General features: G+C 35.8%; 1 protein-coding gene across 17 annotated transcripts in view; it reads right to left on the bottom strand.

The window, feature by feature from the left end:
• Positions 1-24,397, bottom strand: part of ENOX2 (ecto-NOX disulfide-thiol exchanger 2) — a 280,754-nt gene that overhangs the window by 238,976 nt on the left and 17,381 nt on the right. The window contains exon 2 of one of the 17 annotated variants that reach the window (XM_072816301.1): positions 23,316-23,443. The exons of the other annotated variants lie outside the window; for them this stretch is intronic. The gene's annotated coding sequence lies outside the window, so the exon portion shown is untranslated. The remainder of the gene's footprint in view (positions 1-23,315; positions 23,444-24,397) is intronic. 17 annotated transcript variants of the gene reach the window in all.

The raw sequence follows: 24,397 nt of genomic DNA, 5'->3' as shown, positions 1-24,397 counted from the left end.
ACACACACACATACATAATCAGTTATCACCTTATATATATATGATATTACTGAAGACTCTGTGTGTGTGTATATGTAATATTTGCCTATCTCCTCCTTGAACCTAAGCCATAGGTCAGAGATTTTTTTTGTATCAAATGTTTTTCTAGCACCTAGAACTATGCCTGGCATATATAGTAAGAACTCAAAAATTTTGGTGAATAAATAAATATGAAATAGAACCTATGGAGGATGAGAAAGTATGGAGCAACAACTTTAGTTAAACCTGAAAAGAATAGAGAAATTTGAGAAGAAAAGCCTGTTTGAAGAGAATTTCCAAGGGAATAGGGAGAACTAATCACAGCTTCTTTCTTATTCTAGTGGATTCCTGAGCTACAGAAACTACAAAGGTAGTGTATGTCTGTAAAGCAATCATCTACATTCCCTAGTAGGACACAGAAAGATTGAGTATCTTATTGCAAAGTACACAGCACTGCCCCACTTCTATAACCAAGCCCAGATGCCTTGACCACATGCATGCATATGTACACACACATACACACACACACACACACACACACACACACACACACACAGAGTATTGACTCTAATAAAGCTTAGGCTAAAATAAAGTTTGGGGATATCTACAGATTTTAATTTGTATGTTCTCTCATTATCCTTAAGATGAATAACCAAGACTTATACCTCAAATGTATAATCTGAACATGGACTCAGAGAATGTTAAGATAGGAGGGAGCTTAGAGATTATCTAATACAAACTCTTCCTCTTTCACTTATTATTTTCCATTTTGAGAGCAAAGATGTCTGTCTTTGCAAATGGCTACTTTAAAAATGTAACCCTTTTGAAATACACATACCACACACTTCTTCTAAAGAGTATACATATTTTTTCCTTCCTCAGTTTCAAACAGGCATCTGATTTTGTTATGATTAATAAAGCACTTTTCTCTTACATTATTCCTTTCTTTGTCTCTATAGACAAGGACAGGGCTATATCTTTTATTCAGAGTAAATGGGATATGGTTTATGAATGTAAATGAATACTATAATTTCTGGATTTAGATAGAACAACCTAGACCTCATAAAATTAATTTAGTTAAAAATTGAATTTAAAGATCTTCTGCAAGAAGTTCTGCTTCCTGTTAAATTACCATTTTATCATCAAAAATGTGTATTTTTATAATTTTAGTTATTAAACTAAAATGTAATAGAGGTAAAGAAAAGGTAAGAGGAAGAGATAGTTCTGACACATGAACTATGAGGGAATTGATAATATGTTTTTATAATTCAATTTTTTACTGGTTTAGTCTACTTTATCTCTGCCTTCAAATATGCACTAAAAATATAGGGGGCTACACTTAATTGTAGCTTGTATCTTATCCATATTAACTTAGATTAATTAAATAACAGCATAGAAATTAAAATGTTAAAAAAAGAAATTAAAATGTCAAACATTTTCTGCTGTCTTTCTGGGTGGTTTTGTTTATTTATTTATTTATTTATTTATTTATTTATTTATTTATGATAGGCACACAGTGAGAGAGAGAGAGGCAGAAACACAGGCAGAGGGAGAAGCAGGCTCCATGCACCGGGAGCCCGACGTGGGATTCGATCCCGGGTCTCCAGGATCGCGCCCTGGGCCAAAGGCAGGCGCCAAACCGCTGCGCCACGTGGTTTTGTAATTGAAAGAATTACTTGAAGATAAATTTTATCTGTGTTAACTTTTTTTCTCACTTGGCTTTTCAGTTAATTCTCACACTGTTTCAGTAAATATAGTATATCTTTAAAAATTGCGCGTGCGTGTGTGTGTGTTTATAAGATCATATATAATTTAATATACATGTATTTAAGCTTTAGGTATTTTTCTAAAATTCTTTATCTTTTATAGAGGAAGATATAAATTTTCATACTTCAGGACACAGAATGTGTACCTGGTTTCATCACTGAATAGCTGAATTTAGCTCTGAATCTTCTCTTTCTACAACTTCAGCTGTGTATTTTGAAGGTAAAATACGTGTCATCAAACCTGTGGTTGGGAAGCTTCTAAGTTGGTCCCCAATGATCTCAGCCTCTTGGTATTCACAAACCACTAATCTCCTCCCCTTGAAAGAGGTCTGGATGTATTGACTTATTTCTAACAATTATAATATGCTGAAGTGATGGAATGTCACATCTGAGATTAGGTTATAAAATGATACTGCTTCTGTCTTGGGCATTCCTCCTCACTCTCTTGAATCACTCTCTCTGGGGTAGCCAGTTGTTGTGTCTGGGACAGCCCTGTGGAGCAGCCCACATGGCACGGACCTGAGGTATACCAAAAAATATGCACGTAAGATTGAAAGCAAACCCCCTCCACCCATTCAAGCCATCAGATGAGATTGCAGCCTCAGCCAATAGCTTGACTGCAGCCTCCTTAGAAATCTTGATCCAGAGGCATACAGTTAAACTACATCTAGATTCCTGACCCACAGAAATTGTCAGATAATGTTTGCTATTTAACATACTGGGTTTGGGGATAATTTTGTTACAGAGCAGTTAATTCATTATTATTAACTAATACCAAAATATCCAAACTTAAAATCCAGTCATTGCTATATAACTCATCTGTGAGGAAATCCATGAATGTCAAATAATTTGTTTCCTCCAGTAAATTCACCTATATTTCTCCAGTGTTCACTATGGCAACTCACGCCAAAACTGAAACAAAAGAAAATACTTTAACCAGCAAATTGGACATAGTCTTTTCAACCCAACCAAAGCACTGAGCTTTGGAAAGACGTGCAACTAAAACTTACAAATGAATACCAAAATAAATGTAAGATAAAATCAAATTTCATAACGGCTATGATACTGTTTAAATTCTAAAGTGATTATGCATTTCAATGAAGGATTACTGCATCAGACACCACCAGCAAAGGAATATATCCCATACAGATGAATAGCACAGCCTAACAGCCTAACAGGACTGGAGGGTAAGGTACCAGATGTGTTTCAGTCTGTGGAGTTTTGCAAATAGACATACATCATCTATCTCTTTCAGGCTGCTTCACATGCAAGTCAGTAGCTAAACAATCCACCTCCATTTCTATTGTGCATTTAAACAACACTCTGCTAGCTTCCAATAACACTGCTTGATAAGCAAATAGAATCAATATATCTACAGAGGTTTGTATCTGAAGATACTGCCCATTAATTATTTTCCTCTGATATGCTTATATTTATAAGTTTGTAAAACTTTTTAAAACTATATATTAAAAGTTTGTAAAACTTTTAGCAGTAGTAGCCAAGTGCAATCATTTATTTATTCATCATATACTATGTGCCAAGTATAATTCTAGACACTTAGGAAACATCATTGAGTAGAACATAGAATACAAAGAGCCCTGCTTTCACAGAGGTTACATTATATATTATATATTCTCTGTGGAATCTGAAATGGTGGATTTCCATCACCTTCTTGACTCTTTCCTACCTTGGCTTCTGCAATCTGATATTATTCTGTTCTAATAGTTTTTGATTGTTTCTTCAGTCTTCTTCACTGATTCCCTATCAAAACCTAATAGTTTTATTTTTTTTTTAATTTTTTTTTATTTATTTATGATAGTCACATACAGAGAGAGAGAGAGGCAGAGACACAGGCAGAGGGAGAAGCAGGCTCCATGCACCGGGAGCCCGACGTGGGATTCGATCCCGGGTCTCCAGGATCGCGCCCTGGGCCAAAGGCAGGCGCTAAACCGCTGCGCCACCCAGGGATCCCAAAACCTAATAGTTTTAGATCACACATTTTAGTTCCTGGGCTTCTGATTTATATAATTTGTTTCCTCAGAAAACTCATTCATCTCCTCAAACCCAATAATTATCTCTAATACAATTTCTCAATTCTATACTTCTCATCCAACTTCCTATTTAGGGACTCTCTTTGCTTACATATTTCATTAGGATGATCCCACACTTTCAACAAACAAGTTAATTACCCAGTCATCACCAACTACTTAAAATGGGTCTCTCTATGCTCTTTTATATTCCATCAATGACAGCACTATTCTCTCAGTCATCCAGTCTCAAAATTAATCTCCTCTTTCTAATCAATCAAGTCCTATTCATTTTGCTTTTACAATATCTCTTGTATCCATTATTTACTTTCCATTCCCACAACTAGGTCCTCATCGCTTTATGCATGGATGACTACAATATTGTCCTAATTGATTTGTAGTCTTTCTATTTCTAATCTCTCTTACTCTACTTCTAGATTAATTTTCATGAAATATCACTTTCATCATGTCATCATCCTAAACCACAAATCTTTAACAGTTTCTCATTGTCCATAAAATCAAAATTCCTCACCCTGACATTTAAAGCCTTCCATAATCTACTCTAGTCTATATTATTCAACTAATTTCTTGCTATTCACCAATGCAAATTATTTACTCCAGTCAAGATGGTCTCCTACTGTTCCTAGAGCAAATTATGCTTATTTTGGCCTCAAGGACTTGGCTCATGGTGATTGTCAAACTTGGAGAGTCTTCTCCACTCTTGTTTGACAAGTCCTACCTATGCCCAGGTCTCCCATCCCAACAAATCCCTTACCACTTCAGCTCACATTCTTCTTTTTCCTTGGTTAGTGCCTACAGTCCAATCAAGTCCTATTCATTTTGCTTTTACAATATCTCTTGTATCCATTATTTACTTTCCATTCCCACAACTAGGTCCTCATCGCTTTATGCATGGATGACTACAATATTGTCCTAATTGATTTGTAGTCTTTCTATTTCTAATCTCTCTTACTCTACTTCTAGATTAATTTTCATGAAATATCACTTTCATCATGTCATCATCCTAAACCACAAATCTTTAACAGTTTCTCATTGTCCATAAAATCAAAATTCCTCACCCTGACATTTAAAGCCTTCCATAATCTACTCTAGTCTATATTATTCAACTAATTTCTTGCTATTCACCAATGCAAATTATTTACTCCAGTCAAGATGGTCTCCTACTGTTCCTAGAGCAAATTATGCTTATTTTGGCCTCAAGGACTTGGCTCATGGTGATTGTCAAACTTGGAGAGTCTTCTCCACTCTTGTTTGACAAGTCCTACCTATGCCCAGGTCTCCCATCCCAACAAATCCCTTACCACTTCAGCTCACATTCTTCTTTTTCCTTGGTTAGTGCCTACAGTCTATGCCACCTGCTTTGGCACCTAGCCATATTTTTCCATATTGTTTTTTCATGATCTCAGTTTCCCTGTAGCAGTCCAGGCTATGTGTTACTATTTATAGCCCCCACCACTTTTCTCAGTAGTCCACAACAGCAGTTCCAAAACTTGTTGGTATTGAGATCCCTTTATACTTTTAAAAAAATATTGAAAATCTCAAAAAGCCTTCAATTTTATAGGTTATATCTATTAATGCCTACTATATTAGAAATTATAACTGTAATATTTTTAAAGCATTGATTTATTCATTTAAATATAACAGTAAATCTGGGACACCTGGGTGGCTCCAGAGATTGAACATCTGCCTTCAGCTCAGGCATGATCTCTGGATCCAGGATTGAGTCCCACATCAGGCTCTGTACAAGGAGCCTGCTTCTCCCTCTGCCTATGTCTCTGCTTCTCTCTCTCTCTCTCTCTGTGTCTCTCATGAATAAATAAATAAATGTTTTAAAAAATAAATAAATATAACAATAAATCTAATACATGTTAACAAATAACATGGGTATGAAAAATAACCATATTTTCAAAAACTAAATAAAAACAATGAGAATAATGGCATTGTTTTACAAATTTGCACAGCTTTATAAAGAGAGTTTATTAGAAGACAGCTGGATTCTTATGCCTATGTCTGCATTCAATCTGTTGTGATATATTCTTTGGTTAAAGTATCTGAAGAAAATCTGGCCTCAGGTAAATATTTAATTGGAAAATGGAGGAGTAGTTCAATAGTCTTTTCAGATAATTGTAGATATTCTTCTCTAATACTACACCAAAATTTGACAGTGGTAGTTTTCTTATAATAAATTCAATGGGGAATCTGAATCCATATTAATGAACCTTTTAGAATTTGTTATATTAAAATCTACTGTTTAAGTTCCAGTCTTATACTTTATGGATATTTTACTCAGGTATGTTTTTACATCCTGCATTGATCATTTCACTAAGTTCTGCAGATCTTCCAAATGCTGACACATTCATTATATAATAGTTTAAAAATCACCTTAGTGATGTCACTGCTGATCTTATCAGAAAAAGCTATAATATTGAGGAACTCTCAAGCTTATGGTGGCAGACACAACTATTCCAAAATTCTCATTTTCACTTGAAAGCTTAAATTTTACTGTTGACAACAAATACTGTCAGCTATTTTTCTTAAAGTGCTGGGCTTTATTTTTTAGAAAATGGCTGCCAGATACCCAAGTCCGCATAACCATAGTTTGTTAGTTGTTCTTTCAAGTAAAATTGGAGTTCTATGTAGAAAGCTGCTAGTTCAGTTTGCAACTCAATCATGCAAGTGCTTTACCTGGAGACATTATTATACTTAAATATGTATCAGACGTGCTTTATATATACCTTCCATTTTGATACATTATTAAAAAGATATGTACTCATCAAATTGTGCATATTAAATACATGCAGTTCTTTGTATATCAATTTTACCTCAATAAAGCTGTTTTAAAAAGATGTATACAAGAGTCAAGATTTTTAAAAATTAGAATATTCACTGGTTTATCAAGGATGTTATTAAGTGAAAATGATTTAACTATAAGTGTATAGTGGTAAAGAATAAAATTACTAACTAGCATAATTTGCTAGTCCCTTGATTTCTGCTAAGACACTAGCAGTTTTACTCACCATCGCTCTTGGACCAGCAGTGAAAATGTCAACTTAAAGGAAAGCAAATAACATCTTAGAATTATTGTGAAGATAGTTTTTGACTTCTCATACTCCTTGAAAGAGTCTTGAGGAGCCCATGGGTCCATGTACCACATGTTGAAAACCACTCAAAATGGTTCTGTACTATGAACCTACAATTGAATCTACACTAGATGTATACATTTGGAGGTCTATCCTATGCTTGGAGCTCTTTGCTCCTTAGTATTACCCTCTGGCCACTTCACTGGTTTCTTGTTGAGTGTAGTCCTCTTCTCTTAGCATTCTAAATATATTTGATGAGTGACATCATCTGCCTAAACCTTTCAGGTTTCAGCTACCACCTAATAAACTAATGATTTCCTCAAATCTCTAACTTTAATGCAGACATCTCCTGACCCACAGATAATGTATTTCTGATTAATATCCTGTAGATATCTCCAACATAATGTACTCAAAACACAATTCATGTGTTCTCTCAAATTCTTTCATAATCCTAAATTCCCAATCTGGGCTGAAGGTACCTTTGTTCATCCAGTCATCCAATCTAGTCATCCTTAACTCCTCCGTCTCCCTCACCCATAAAGGGCCAAATAACATCAATATTGTAATATAATAAGGAGTAACAAAGCCTAAACCAAACTAGAGAATGTATGCTTCATTTAAAGGCATTCAAATTTGGGGTGCCTGGGTGGCTGAGTCAGTTATGCATCCGATTCTTGATCTCAGCTAGGGTCTTGATCTCAGGATCATGAGTTCAAACCCTGTGTGGGGCTCCAGCATGGAGCCTACTTGATAAATAAATAAACACATAAATACATAAAAGCATTCAAATTCAGGCACTTCAGAGGCCAAACAAAGCATATTTGTCAGTTGCCAGTCTGTGATACCCAATAAAATAGCTCCGGAATTTGCTCCTGTCTTTCCACTTCCACTGACATTCTTCTAATTTAGGTCCTCCATCATCTTTTATGTAGTCTATTGCAATAGTCTTATAACTGATCCCTCTGGCTCCAATTTCCCCACAAATAATTTGCCTCCCTGCCTGATCCAGATACTTCAAAAGGCAGACAAAGTGGTCTAAAATGAAAATCTGGTCACTTATTTAAAATCCCAGCTTAAAACTCCATAATAGTTTCTAATTAACTATAAGAAAAAATATATACATCCTTTAGCAAAGTGTTAATCTATAATCTCCTTCCTTCTACTTATTACTTCAATTTAGCTTTTATCCACTTTCTTATCCAAATACCAAACTCCAACTCTCAATATTATGATAAGAACTAAGATTTATAAATCACTTCTTATATGCCAGGCACTGTTCCAAATTACATATATTAACTCATTAGTCCTTATAACCATATAAGACAGGTGTCATTATTAAGCCCAACTTACAGATGAAGAAACTGAAACACAAAACCAAACCAAATCATTAGGAGTTCATCTAAAGTCTCTCACATCATTTCAGGATTTTGTGTCTTTGCATATACTATTCATTCTGGTTGAAATGGTTTTGTTTGATTTTCTAGTGAATTTCTTCAATTTTTCAAGATTCAGATTAAATCTTATTTTTGAACTTACTTTCTCGGGCTATCCTCTTCCCCAGGTAAAGTTGGGTATTCCTTCCAACCTTTGGAACATCAATTACATATTACAACTTACCAGAAATAAACACCTGCTTAGCACTTAGCACAGCAGAACAGTGGCTTCCCAGTAGCAGATAGTCCTTGATGTTAGCAATATACTAGGCCAAGAACTATAATTTCTACTTTTTATGAAAGAGAGGAACAAGGTGAAGGTGGTATTTTTCCTGCTCCCCCTTCCCAACCTTACTCCCCCATAATCACTATCCTATCCCCAGCAGACAGTTATTTGGAGATGATCCAAGGAAAAGTCTTAACTTCTACATGTTGGATAACTCCTATATGAGGCCTTACAATCCAGGAGACTTAAACTCACTTCATAAGCTCTCAATAAGGTGATGTCTGTTTGGATAATTGGAACTGTCAAAATCAATAAAAAAAGTTGTAAAACAGTCATGACAAGCCACTCTGAAATGATGAAGAGACTATACGTCACTGATTACTATGATTTTTACAGAGAAAGCTATATAGTCTTTCCTAAATTAAGCATTAAGGTATAAAAGCTCCTTATTCTCTAGCACATTTAGAGTTTGAACACATGTAATCTAGCATCTTTCACTAGGCAGGGATTTAATGAACATTTTGTTAGAACATCTGTTTGTTATTTATCTTTGTCTCATTTTACACATCAGCAAATCCCTTTTTACCACCAGGACAGAATAAAAATCACCATTTCGTTATATAGCATTCATAATTTCAAACTTCAACCTGGGGGAAAGGTAAACAATTGTCAGCACTGTATTCTACTTGATGTTACAAGGAAGAAGTACAAGGGTGAAGAGGAGCAGAGGGGAAATGATTAAATATATAAATCCCTTTAACACACATTCTGCCAATGGCAACTGTGTTTTACTGTTCTAGCAACTGCTAAGGATAATTAAAAGCCACTCTATCTTTCTAGAAGGGTATATTTTTTTCTTCCTTTTGAGTCTATGTAAAGAAAAAAAATGGTTTTGTCTAAATAATTTTTTTTCTATTTTTACAGCGAGAACTTTAACAAAGAAACAACTATGGAGATTATTAGGTATAGATCTTTTTTCCCAGACTGACATATAATTGACATACAACACTGTGTAAGTTTAATGTATACAACATGATGATTTGATACACATATATCAGATGTGAAAATTTGGGAAATAAGAGAGAACGATTATATTTTCTTCCATGTCCTATCCTATTTCATGAAGCTACCAAATAGCATTTCTAATTGTTCACTATTCATTATGAGAAGGAGCCAGTATCAAGGCTTTAGCCATTAGGAATGGCCAGGGCCATGATGAGCTAAGGCTAGTGCAAAGCAGGGAAAGAACGCTGCCAGCTTATGCAAGTTACTGATGCCATTTTCGGAAGCATATCAATCATAGCATCCACTTACAAATGCATGTTTTAAGGTAAATGACAGTATAAAATAAAATCTCAATTATAAAAATAGTTATGTTTATTTTTCCCCTGGATCTAAATATACCATCCTATATGCCATGAAGAATAATAAAGAATAAGAAACACACAGTCTTTCAAGAACTTACAATCATTTCCTTCCGATAGTCACATACAGTATGCATACATCACTAGTCTTGTAGAAGAACAATCTTAACACATAGAAACTCACTGAAGAATAGGAGGAGATATAATACCAAACTGAACTTTGGATTGGGTGGTACAGGGAGCAAATACTGTTGCAGTTCAAAGGAGGAAATCAATGTAGCCTGGCAGAAAAAGGGGAGGCTTTCTGTGATATGTAGAATTTGAGTTTGGTAGGTTGGATAGGATTTAGAAAGGTGAAGAAGAAGGACAAACTAAGAATAAAATTAATCTTTATCATGCAACTTCATCCTATCCCAACACTTGAGTTCTTTACCACAGAAGTGTTTTGAAAGTCCTTTCACAGAATATCATCAAACAGGTAAAGATAAGGAAATGCACACACCTCTCTTACACCTGCCTACTACTCAGGCAGAAACCTCAGATAAGAATTGATCTGAATATCTGCTTAAAGTAATTGATGCTAAAATATGATTGAGGTTTAACCTTCTCATGGGACATTGGTATCTTAAAAGGAAAAAATCTCTAATTAGTACAATTATTTGGAAAATGTAATTTGAAGCTAGGAGAGGCCCCAGATCATTTTTCTTCTATTTGCCCATTTCAGATAGTGGTGTTCCCATTCCCACATAATCTGCTAGAATTTAAAATAGGCAGACTCACTGCAGAGAGAACAAAAGCTTCTATACCTCCTTTGGCTCCTAGATATAGCAAATTGCAAACATTGTGAACAATCTGTGAAGTTGTTCTATGTAATTTTCTATTGTCTTCAGCATTTGTTCTTTTGTTTGTTTTATTTTGTAAGGTAAAAGCAACTGTTAAGATACAGAGAATCATTTCAGACCAATAAAAAGTAAAATGCTCATTGATGATAGAGCAGTCATTTTTGTTTATCTCAGTGATCCTCAGGCTGATGTAATAGCCACTGAAGATCATATCATAATCTCCAAGAAATCTTCTCAAACGATGTCTCCCCAGCCCCTGATATTTTGATATTTCCCCAAATGGCATATCCTCTCTCTACTTGATTTCAGCATTGGCTTAGACTTAATAATACTTGCCAACTATTACCTACTTTCATTCCCAATCTACCTCTGCATGTTCACCATGCTAATGAGAGAAATGAAAAAAAAAAGCAAAGAAAGAAGGAAGGAAGGCAGGGAAACTTTTAAAAAGATAGAGGAAATATATAACAACAGCTTTCTAGTTGACTAACCTTTAACATACAAACTGAATTCTCTTCATTCTTAAGGACTAGCTTCTATATTCCATACGCTTAAGAAGTGTTTGTCATGGCCTATTTCATCTGTAATTGGGAAGCACTTTTGGCACCATATAAGGGATGGGGTGTGAGGGAATTAGAAAGGCTCTGTAGAACTGACTCCCTGGTAGTAAGAGGTGGGAAGAAAGGACAAAGGCCCATAAACCAGTATCACAAGGCTGGCAGGACAGATGATCACAGCAGTGTAGGGAGGAAGATTGAACTATAGAGATCTTAGGGAGCTACAGTTTAATCATCAAGAAACAAGTGCATAAATTTGTATAAAGCAAAGGGAACAAAGTATACGGGGAAAAGCAGAGAAACAAAAGATAAGATTACAAACCCCCTTTTCAGGTGGAACAGTCAGATTCATGTGCAACTCTGAAATCTCAATAAGCTCAGCTAAAAGGATGAAATGTCACAAAGCTTATTTGGAACACTCTATTTCATTATCCAAAGGTACTATTACTAGAGTTCAAAAAGCAAAAACAAAACAGAAGACACAAGAACACACACACATACTTGCACACATACATGCATGTGTGCACATCTGTGCGCAAGGATTAAAACAGAAACATGCATACTCACATACACAGCCACTCAGCACCCACACAGACACTGATGTTGAAACACACACACACACACACACACACACACACACACACACAGACACCTGCATTCCAGGAGGGGACTTAATGAAAAGAAATCATCTCTGATTAGCCAATTTTCTCTTTCAACTTTGTTTCTTGATTTCTTCACTCTGATAGGAATAATCCTAGTTGAATGTGGGAGATGTGCAGGTCACTGAACAGGACACTTAATTTGGGTTGTCTTATATTACCTACTTATACCATGGGGATTCTGGCAACTTTAGAAATAAAATATTAGTTGTAAAAGGTATAAGCTTTAGTTCTGAAGTGATATTGCTAGTGAGAAAGGGCATATGGAAATTGTATATGGAACCACCCCACCTGGGGTCCCATTCTATTTTTTTTGGGGGGGTCCCATTCTAAATGACATTTGTGCCTTTTAAAACATCATTCACTCTATAGATAGATTCAATGCAATCCCTTTCAAAATCCAAACTGGCTTTTTTTTATTTTTTAAAGAAACTGACACAACAATTCTAAAATTCAAGTGGAGATATAAGAGACCCAGAATAACCAAAACAACCTTAAAAAAAAGAACAGAGGGCAGCCCGGGTGGCTCAGCAGTTTAGTGCCGCCTTCAGCCCAGGGCCTGATCCTGGAGACCTGGGATCGAGTCCCACATCGGGCTCCCTGCATGAAGCCTGCTTCTCCCTCTGCCTGTGTCTCTGCCTCTCTCTCTCTCTCTCTCTCTCTCTCTGTGTGTGTTTGTGTCTCTCCTAGATAAATAAATAAATAAATAAATAAATAAATAAATAAATAAATAAACTTAAAAAGAAAAGAAGAACAGGGTTGGAAGACTCCCACTTCCCAACTTCAAAAATTGCTATAAAACTATAATAATCAAGACAGTGTGGTACTGTTATAAGGGCGGGCATATAGAACAATGAAACAGAATTGAGTATCCAAAAGTGAACCCTTATATTTAGCACCAATTGATTTTTGACAAGAGCACTAAGATTACACAATAGAGAAATAAAAGTCTTTTCAACAAGTAGTGCTGGGGTGTTTGGATATCCACATGCAAAAGAATAAAGTTGGATCTTGATCTCACGTTGTATACAACAATGAACTAAAAATGGTTCACAAACCCATATATAAGGGCTAAAAATGTAAAACTCTTAGAAGACACCAGAGTAAATCTTTGAGACCTTGAGTTAGGCAATGGTTTCTTATGTATGACACCAAAACATAAAGCAACAAAAGAAAAAATAGATTAATTGACCTCATCAAATCAGAAATGTTTGTACTGCAAATGATAAAATCATGGAAGTGAAGAGGCAGTCTACAGAGTGGTAGAAAATATTTGCAAAACCATGAGATACCACTTCACACCTATTAGAATGGCTCCTTAGTAGTATTAGATAAAAATAACTGTTGACAAGATTGTGGGCAAACTGGAACCCTTATTCATTGTTTGGTGGTATTTTAAAATTACACAAGCAAAAAAATTAAAATAAAATAAAATAAAATAAAATAAAATAAAATAAAATAAAATTACACAAGCACTTTGGAAAACAATTTTAATGGCTCCTCAACAAGTTGGACATAGAGTTACCATATGAACCACGTATGTACTCCCAGGTATATACCTAAGATAAATGATCACATACGTCCACACAAAAACTTGTACATGTATTCTCATAGCAGCATTATTTAAAATAGTTGACGAGTGGAAATGACCCAAATGTCCATCAACTCGTGTAGATAAACAAAATGTGGTATAGTGATGTAATGGAGTACTGTGTAGTTATAAAAAGGAATGAAGTACTGATATGTGCTACAACATGCATGAATCTCGAAAATATGCTAAGTGAAAGGAGCCAAATGCAAAGGGACACATATTTTACACGATCCCATTCATATGGAATGTCCAGAATAGGCAGATCCATAGAAAGATGGATTAGCTGGCTAGGACTGGAGGGAATGGAGAGTTAGGGAGATAATGGCTAAGGGGATCAGGATTTATTTATTTGGGGAGTAATGAAATGGTATAAAACTGAATTTTTGATGATGGTTGCATAGCACTGAATATGCTAAAGATAATTAAATTATATACTTAAAATGAGTTCATTGTATGGTATGTAAATCATACCCCAATAAAGCTATTAAGAGAAAATCAGTCACTTGGAAAGCACATAATTGTTTCCAAAATTTGAGGGGTTGCCATATGGAAACAGGGTGAGTTTGCTTGGTATAAGCCCCAAGGGGTAAGCAGAGTCAGGGTCACCACACAATATAAATCATGTTGCAGTTTGTGTGAATAGTGCTATGCCTGAGTAAGAACATTGGGTGGATGCTGAAGGAAGAGGTATTTTGGCTCATGTATGCAAACATTTAATAACTCGCGCTATTCAAAGATCAAATGTGCTACCTCATAGTGCAAAGTGCCAAATTATTGGAAGTATCCAAGCGTAAACTGGATGACCATTTGAAGATGGAGTAGATGTTTTCATGTAACAGATTGTATATATATATGTGGTAAAAGAGGGAGACGTGTCTCAATAGCCTTTATGGTTTCTTATAACCCTAAGATTCTATTAAAGTGCATATATTACAAACTTTCATCTATAAACCTTTTTCTCATTCTTAATTATTTCCTCATTAGTCAGGAATAAGTGAGTACTTACATATTCCCCCTAGATTCATAAGTCCCAACAGTGATTTCTTATGAAATAATAAAACTTGATGCTGTGGTCTAGGCCATTTCTAATATTTATATGCTGTCTCTGGCTCAATCATTTAGCAATGGCCCATCTACTGGATTATTCTTTTTGTAGTCTATAGCTTTAAGGGTAGCATTTCATAAATATTAATAAGAATAGGGTCCTACGTTGTACTTAATACTGATAATAGTTAATAAATACAAATAATTCTGGACTGTCTTTTCTCTTTCTACCATCCTTTGTCCTTTCATCAGATAGAGAATATGCAGGCTGCTTATTTTTACAAGTTGCTTCTCAAGCTTCAGAATGAACCTCTTGGCTGAAAGATTCAAATATTTTGGCCTAAATCCACAAATGTCATAAGAAACTGGCACTCCATTCTACAATGCTTTTTCTCTCTGTGAATAACTTTAACTTGGGATCATGAAGTAGAATCATTTGTTGGGTGGTCCATTATGATCTAGATTTAAAACCTCATGGGGTAGCAGTCCTTTACTCCACTTTACACTTTACAACTAGTTGGAATGAATCTATACTGAAGAAGAAAGGTTTAGATACAGTGAGAAAAGCTGATTATCCATCATCTGTTTCATAACAGCAAGAGGCAGTTTAATATCCTGTAAGGGGTAGCTTACCAATAGCGACATGAGGATCAGAAATGGCTAAACAGCTTCAAGTCAAGTACCTTTCTCATTGGACTGGTAAAGTACAGGCAACCCATAGTCAGTACCAGCTAAGTGAGTAATCCTGACTTATCCTGGCTCATTGATATCTTAGGCATACACAAAAGCCCTATACCTAAAATCTCAAATGGAAAACATCTGCAGCAAAATTGTACTCATTGTCCAGCTAGTACACCAGAGCTGCACTATAAATCCCAACCTTAGGGTTCATGCCTTGGAACTGTGTCCTAATGCTCTAACATAGCCCTTCTGTTACTTCCAGTAATAAATCCCCATGGAGAAGTTCCAAGAAGGGTAGTGCCTTAGATCATATTCCATGTTAGAGTGAGGTTCTTCTCTACAGCTTGTGCTTCATCTGGTCTTGATGCGAAGCCAGCAAAGAAAAGTTCTGGAGAGTTTGTGCTAGGTGGGAGTTCTTTTTATTTTAAACAACTGTAAATGTTTAACAAAACAATTATGCCCTTGTCACTTCAGACCCTTTCTCTCCAGACCATGTCTTTCCCTTCTTGTCAAAAGCCTCATGAGGCCCAAGAGGAGGGCACTCAGGGAATGCTATTTGGGAGGGGGAAAGATACTACTGGAATCCCAGGCTCATTTCTCCAATGGTCATATTTCTGTCTGTGTTTATCCCTTTTTCTGCCAGATCGTGCTCTTTATTGCTCACATCACTCAAAATAGTCATGAGCGCCAATACTAACTACTTAAGCTGAAATCTTTATTGTATTTACTTTGTATCTCACCATTATAAACCACTCTCCCTGGATCCTTTAAACATTTCAATTGCTCTTTTCCATTTCAAGCATCTCAATTTCAGAGAATAGAAACTTGGGTATAGTCTTATTACCAATTAAAAAGGGATTCTCGCTACTTTGCCCTAAGAAGTTATTTCTCTATATCCATGTCAGTTATTCAAAACCATATTGGTTTTTTAAATGCCAGATCATATTGCGCTCTTAAAATAGTTTACTATCTCCTATCACCTGTAGACTTTTAAAAGCATGAATCAAATTTACTTTTGATGATCTCTTTGTATGACATTTACAACCAAGAAAAAATTTAATATGCCACCCAAAAAGCTTTTCCAGAATAGTCTGACTTACTTGCAGATTATCGTAATTTTTATTAAATATGGATTGTCACAATTATTTGATATTCTTCAAAGTCCTTATCAAAAGTTTAGGTGAATCCAAATTGTACAACTTCCACTGAATAAGCTGGGAAAATTTGTAGGACTCAGGAAGGCATATTAGAGTTGTAGTTCTTTGGGGTTCTGGCTCCGCCTCCAAACCAAAGGGCAGTGTTTGGGAAACTGCCAACCATATTTAGCAGCAAGAGTTAGCAATTTAGCATAGCAGATGGGAGTGGCAGTGAGTAGAATGTATAAAGAATTTAAAGAAGGCTTTCTTTACAACCTCTTCATCAGAACTTTAACTGGATACATTCCAATTCCTATTTGGTAGAGAGTTAACACAGGGAATGTTTTCTTTACATTCTCTCACTTTACACTGATCTGGGATTTTTGTGAGGAAACACCCTAGTGCTGAGAACCTTCTCTCTCTCTCTCTCTCTCTCTCTCTCTCTCTCTCTCCCCCCACAATAGGAAAGACAACCATTCCTAAGTTCGTGTATAAGTAAAAAAGCTGTGGGAATGCAGGCTTTGGAGTCTAGGCACGGAGCTGGAGACAAGTTAGTGGTATATACAGCTTTGGGTAAGGGACACAGACAACATTTATTTAGAGGGCTAATGAGGATTAAATGAAATAACTTATGTAAAGCTCCTAGCACAGTTCTATAATATACCTTTAAAATATATTTGCAAAAAAAATAAAAAATAAAATATATTTGCTTTCTTCTCCACCCTGGCTTGAATTATGAAGGGTCCTGATCAGAGTAAACTTTTTCACTGAAAGAAATATCTGGCTTCCTAAATAAAGTAAAAATGTCACTGAAAATTACAGATGTAGTTTGTTGCTAGAGGGAAGGGAGAGGCAAGGGGTTAAACAGTTTCTTTAGTTCCAAATGGGTTTTGTCTTTATGCATTTCTCAAAACTGTAGCTATGATACTAACTCTTTAGTTCTCAAAACAAAAGAACCTATTTACAGAGTGTTCAAGGGTGGCCCCGAGTGGCACTTTAAAACACCAGGTTTGAACTCCTCCAGGCAGTTCAGTGAGGCAGGATACAACAATAGATTCTGGGAGTGAGTCTGAATGGTACAAAAAGAGTGGGGGTGGGGTGGGGGGTGGTCTGCTGTCCACTGAAAATAGCAGAGCCAAAGTGAGTGAAGAATGTGAAGGGAGAAAAGGAAATTTTAGGATGTGCTAAAATTTTTAGCAACTGAAGAGTACAGAGAATACAGGCAACAGTGGCAGTTCAGGCAGGCATAATTATTTATCATATATATACTTGTCACAGATAGCAACAGTCAAGGACATTATTTTACGTACACGTTTTTTTCCAAAACCATCGATTCTGACACTCGGTTCATTTTAGAAAGCCACCAAAGTACAAATAATACACACGATGAACTCCACACAATAAAACAGGGTACCTTGATTTATGTCTCTTTATGTAGACATTACAATACATTTCTGATTCAAATTCTTCCAAAGTCTTAATACTATCTAAATAATGAAATCATGCTGAAAGGGGTATATACTGGTTCAAGGAAGATTTGTCAGGTAAAGAAATGGAAGCCGAAAAGTAATGAGTAATGAGTGGCTAAGGGGCTGATCAATTCAAAAGAGAATGGTTAAAGGGTCTATGAGAGCTAAAATGTCTGAAAGTATCTATGACCTAAACACTGAAGCCAGAAGCTCTTTCTTTGATTAATTCAACCTTCTTATCCCAAGCTCTGAAATCAGGGCTTATCAGCCAGCTCTCAATAGCAAACCAATATGATTAGAAAAATAGTACTGATGAGAGATGCAGAGTGTAGATCTCCTTCAAATTTAATTGAGATCATAACTGGTTAAATAATTTCTGAGAATAACTCACTTTAGGCCATTTTTCAATTTTAAACTATTTTAAAAAAGAAATGCAATGTCCTGTATGTCAAAGAAAATGATGTTCCTGTTTGATTACCACCCAATACAATGATCACTGTAGCCACCTAGACCCCTAAGGAAATTATTCATTCTAGATAGCCAACCTTTCTGGATCTGCACTTCCAGTATTGCATCGAATAGTCACACGTAACTATTTAAATCTCAATTTAACTAAACTTAAAAATTCAGTTCCTCAGTTGCAGCAGTCACATTTCAGTGTTCAAAAGCCGTATGTGGCCAGTGGCTGCTTTGTGGGACAATGAAGATATAGAAAATTGCAGTGTCACAGAAAGTTGTATTGGACAGCACTGGGTTAGACACCAGAAGACTAAGACTTCCAATGTCAGACCAAAAAATTTAAACCATTTTAATGACAGTTTTCCCATGATGTTGTTAATACTTGTATTCCCAAAGAATATAGATTAGTATTTAACATTTTATTTTTGACTTTGAACAGTGGTTCTCAAAAGTCAGTTGTACAGAATAATCATCCGGGGAGTTTGCTAAATGCAGATAACTCAGAGAGTGAGTCAGTAGGTCTGGGATGGGGATCCAGGAATCTGCATTTAAAACCTATGTCCTAGGTAATACTGACACAAGTAGTCACTAAACCACATTTTGAGAAACACTATGATTATGAATCAAAAATTTCAATGATCAATTTACACATTCTGATTCATTTTCTTGTGTGGGTAAATATTAATATGTATACATAGCAATCCCTTGTCTCTCTACAAAAGTGTTCCACAAAGGTGAAAGAAGGAGCTTTCAAGACATTGTAGATCTGAGCAAAGGTGAATACAGAGAAAAAAATCAAGACAGTCATGCTACAAACAAAACAAATCTTCTGGACAGAATATTCCATAATATGAATGCAGGTCAGAAGCTATCTAGCCATTCAGCTTCTGGAGCTCTCAGGCTCTGGAAACCGCTCTAAACCCTGAGCTAGCAGGAGAGGAGAAAAACTGTGCGATTTCTGAAGGCCTAAATATTGCTTGTAAATGGTAAGTATGTACAAGGCACTAGACTAGGTGCTAAAAGACTACTAAAATAAATTTTTTAATTTCAAAGAGCTCAGTCTAGTGGGGAAAGACAGACCAAAAACAAGTATTATAATATAGGAGAAGGTGTCATTGGAGCTGAACTTTAAATGTTGAGTGACTCTAGGGTTGTCAGAGATGTGGAAGAATGGTAGTTAAAATGTAGAGAATGGGAAGAAGTGAAAGCACATGAGCTTGAACTTTTGAGGTGTACCTCATGACCCAGAAGTGGTCTAGAGTGGCTAGTGAACAAGGTTTAGAGAAAGTTGTGTAGTTGAGAAATGAGTTCTGGGTTTCTGGGACAAGACCATGGATGGTCCTGAAGGCCTGTTTGGGAAAAAAAACAAACAAAACAAAAAAAAAAAAAACCACTACCATCAAAGCCTGTAGGTGCTTGAAGAGAAAGGTGATATGACAAGATCTACATTTAGGAAGAACACTCCCAACAGCTAGGCATAAAATGGAGTGAGAGTAGACGCAGGGAAGATGTCCTATGATTTGGTCATTTGGCTGCATGGAACAAAAATTGCACCCTGGTTGGCAATGTTTGTGCTTGCCAAAAGCTGGGAATCAAGAGAGAAGCAACGGAATATGAGATTTTGTTTTAGTTGAACATCTGAAGAAAGAGCATGTCTAGAAGCAGTATTTAGAAGATGCTGGAGATGCAATGATCCACCACAACTCTGGCAATAGAGGACCAGCAATGAAGGTCAGAAGAAAGCAGAATTTTCCACAGTCAGGTAAGCAGAAAGACAGCGCTATACTTTCTATGTCTTCCAAAAGCACAGACAATGAGATATCTGCTATGGGTGGCACACCAATGGCAAACAGCTTCTTCGGTGAAGTGCCCTTAAAGATACAGAACATATTGCATAGTAGTTAAAGGCACAGGTTCTGGAGACAGACTTCCTGTGTTGGAATCCTGGTTCTGCTACTTAGTAATTGTGTGGCCTGGTAGAAAGGTTACTTAAACTCTAAGTCTCAGTTTTCCTACCCTTAAAATGGAGATACTACTACCTACCTCACTGGAATGCTGTGAAAGTTGATGAGTTCATACATATAAAGTATTTATAACATGGTCTGGTACATAGTAGGCACTCAATAAATGTTAGCTATTATTATCATGTGTATATATAGGGGACATACTTAATTGTGCTAGGTACAACAACCCTCAAAGGCATTAGTGCTGTACCAAGGTATGGGGATCAGTATAGTTTAGCAAACCAAAGGGCATATGCAATATACCATCCTGCATAGACAGCACACCTTATCTATTACACATAATGAGCACCTTTAGTGTTTTTTGCAAAAAGACAGATATGAGTAAGTTTTTAAATTTGCAGATATTTTTAGTGATCCCAGTGATCCCCTTACATAAGCTGGTGCAAGCCAGCTCCAGCACACCACTGGCTGGTGTACACTAGCTCTCATACTCCCATCCAGAAGACCTGGCTTCATACTCAGAGATATACTGAAAGGAAAAATCCATCAATCAACTTCAGCTCCCTGAACAGCCAGAACCTAGAACTCTACGCCCTCTCTAATTTCTCTTGGCCTCAAAGAACCTAGGGAAAAAATGATTGTTTTGCAGATGAAAGACTTTTTCTTTCTCCAATCAGAAAATGACAATCTTTTTTTAAAGTCCTAATAAGCTCCTTTTAATTTATATTTAGAGTGCTTGTTCCCAGAAAGAGGAATGGGGTGAGGGGTGTTAGCCAGAGCTTTCAATTGCAAAGAAAATTTGCCACCTGAAACCAAGTTTGATATGTAGCTCCTAATCACCCACCCCATGTTCCCAAGTCCCCTCCCTCTGACCCTGACCCATTCCCCCAAGTTCCCTCCTGCATTTTTTTTAAGTGTCAAATTCCATTTAAGTTTAAAGAATGATAAAAAGAGCTTTATATCAATCTCTTTTCCTTTTTTCTATCAAGGATCAACATAAGAAAAGCTTTGGCTAAAGATATGTTAAAGTATAAAGATATCATCTTAGATAAGGGTAAATTCCAATTACATGGTCTCTGAAACAATATATCCATTAACATTTTTCCAAGAGTCTCACAGATCATAACAATACCGGCTCTATCTCTGGTTCATTTTCTTGACAACATTCTCAAATATTCATTGTCAAATGCTAAAGAAGAGTGGTCTACGGCATGAGCATCCAGTCATTTCCCGACAATATGGCATAGTCTAATAAATCCAGAGCCAGGAATGATGGCTTCAAGAATATTTCCTGAATATGAACTAGGGGTGGTGGGCGGGGGGTGGGGGTGACTGGGTGACAGGCACTGAGGGGGGCACTTGATGGGATAAGCACTGGGTGTTATTCTATATGTTGGCAAATTGAACACCAATAAAAAATTTTTTTAAAAGTTAAAAAAAGAATGTTTCCTGAAGAGGTTTTCAAAACTGTTTACCAGAGAACTACTATGAGCTCCTCAAGTATATGGGCTCAGATGAAGTGATAACATAGTTTTAAACAGTTTTAGTCCCTTCTTCAATGGGACACAAAATATGTTTTTTCCCCCTTTAAACTATTGAATTTAAAATTGAGAAATCATTTGGAAATTTAAAAAGATGAAAAATCTGGTCTATTTTATTTTGATAGGTAGATAAGATAAGCACTAAGGAAAGTATGAAACTGAGTTAGCTGTATATTTTTTCTGTTGATCTGGATAAAATATTCAAATCTGAAAACATGTAGCACTTCACATTCATGATCAGTATATTTTAAAATACACATACTTTTATGAAAACAGCTATATATGTTTATTGAGCAGAATATTAAAAACAAACTAGCTTACTTTAAAAAGAAAATGTTCCACATTAATGTTTTTGATTGGACATTGTAATTCCTCCAAATTTCACAAGGTTCTATCTTCATTCATATTGATGTAAAGTTAATCAAAAGATGAATGTTTCTTTATGTATCAGCAAAATTGATCTAGAAAATACTCATGTATTAAAATAAAATAGTTTGGAAAAAATTTCTAGAGTTCTATCAAATAAGACTTTCTTTAAGTAAATGAATATATTTAGTTTTCTTGACTAGTAGCTTAAGTCAAATTTACCCTGGATCCATCAACTGTGAGGCAGCCTGGTATATGGGGGAAACAAAGCACAGGTTCTTGAATCAGATCATCTAATCTATGAGTTTGGGCTCTGCCACTTGTTAGATTTAAGACTTCAGGCCAATTACTTATCTTGGAAGTCTCAGTTTTCTTACCTCTGAAATGGAGATCATAATGCCACTGCACTCACACCAGGTTGTCATGAGGATAAACTGAGCAAGCGTATGTGAAATCACTGTGTAAATATTTTACACTACATCCACTATCAGCCAATAACTGACAACTGTATTGTAATTAGAAGTTATTTTTTAATAGAGTAAAACCACGAGGAAATTAAACCCGTATTCATAATTAGCATGCAAATAAAATTCAGGCATAAAAGGCACCTAGTTGGGTTTGACATCATTCATTAGGTCACCCTAGAATTGAGAGATGGCAAGGAGATAATATCACTATCTTTTTAACATATATGCTTTTATTAGCACGGAGTTCTTCTCAGATATAGTAATCCAGTAGCATAAAAAAGTCCAACATTTTTCACTGCCAGAAATTTAAACCAGTAATACCTCTATTTATTGAACCAAGCAATATTTTCCATGAAAATATATCTATTTGCTTCTGTAGTAAACAAAGTAGTCTCTCTTTTTAGTCCAAAGAGAAAAAATAAGAACTTCTCACATTAAAAATGTACAGAGACAGCTCTTCTGGAGTCAAGCATGCATTGGGGTATGGAGAAAACATCCAACAAGCACAACTCTCCACCACTTAGTGAAACAAACCAACCGCTAACCAAAGAAGAAACTGAAGCTATAAATTCAAATAAATGGGCTGCAGGGAGACTACACAAACCTGCTGTTGCTTTAATTGCAGACAATTCAATTCAGCAGCTGTTGGTCCAGGCACTAAGGTTCACTGTATGCTCTTCAGCGTAACCTTGAAATACTGTCACTCACTCACTTCTCCACATCATCTGCATGCTGTCCAATTAATGAGGAGTGAAATCAACTGTCAAACCACGCATCAAAACAGAACATGATCTTTTAGCTCTTAAGTACAGGAGCATAGTATTTTAAGGACAATAAAGCATGAATGGAGTCTTTACAATAAATAATATTTAAACTTATCAAAACATATAGTTGTAGGAACTAAGCTTATGTTCTGTTCAGCAGGAAATTGAAACTTTCTCAAGGTTTTTTTTGTTTGGACAGATCTTATCTGTCTAACTGCTATATAAGAAGCCTTTTAAACAACATTCACCAATGTCTGATCAGTCTTCAGGTTCTTCATTATTATAGACCAATATATTTCTAAAAGCTTAAGAGAATACTTAAGGAACACTTCCGGTCCAATGATATTTTACAATACAAAATGATTTGCTGCTGGCATTTTTAGCCTTGCTGTTTCCAGCACTTTTTTTTTCTACCAAGAGAACAAACAACAATAATATATAATGTTCATCAATCTGGTCAAATAATGAAATAAAAATAAATTTACCAAAATAAATGTGTTCTGGAATGCTTCCTATTTGAAGTTTCCCTTCTCTTAACTATATCCCAAATCTAGACAACCAATTGACAAATATGAGAGTTAATAAACTCAAGAGAAATACAACACACTAAGTGTTTAAAAATTGCTTTTTGCTTCCAAAGCACTGTGTCTTCTGTGCAAACACTCTAGGCTATATTGCATTACCAGTTGCAGACATAAGACTTGAGAAATTCAACACAAGAATACAGCAGAGAAGCAAGCACAATTAAGGGATCAGGACTATCAATTTAACAGAAACCCCAGATTTTACATAGCAATCTGCTATAAACATTATAGCAAGGGGCAGGCATGTTTGTGCAGCTGTTTTGTTTAGCTCATTAGAACCTTATTTGTCCTTCAGTACAGTTAAACTGGAGGCAAAATAAGAGAGGAATGCACTTTGA

Source organism: Canis lupus, chromosome X (assembly GCF_048164855.1).
Source record: "Canis lupus baileyi chromosome X, mCanLup2.hap1, whole genome shotgun sequence".
Taxonomy (NCBI): domain Eukaryota; kingdom Metazoa; phylum Chordata; class Mammalia; order Carnivora; family Canidae; genus Canis; species Canis lupus.
Note: the sequence above shows the minus strand (reverse complement) of the source record. Positions and strands in the feature narration are given on the sequence as shown.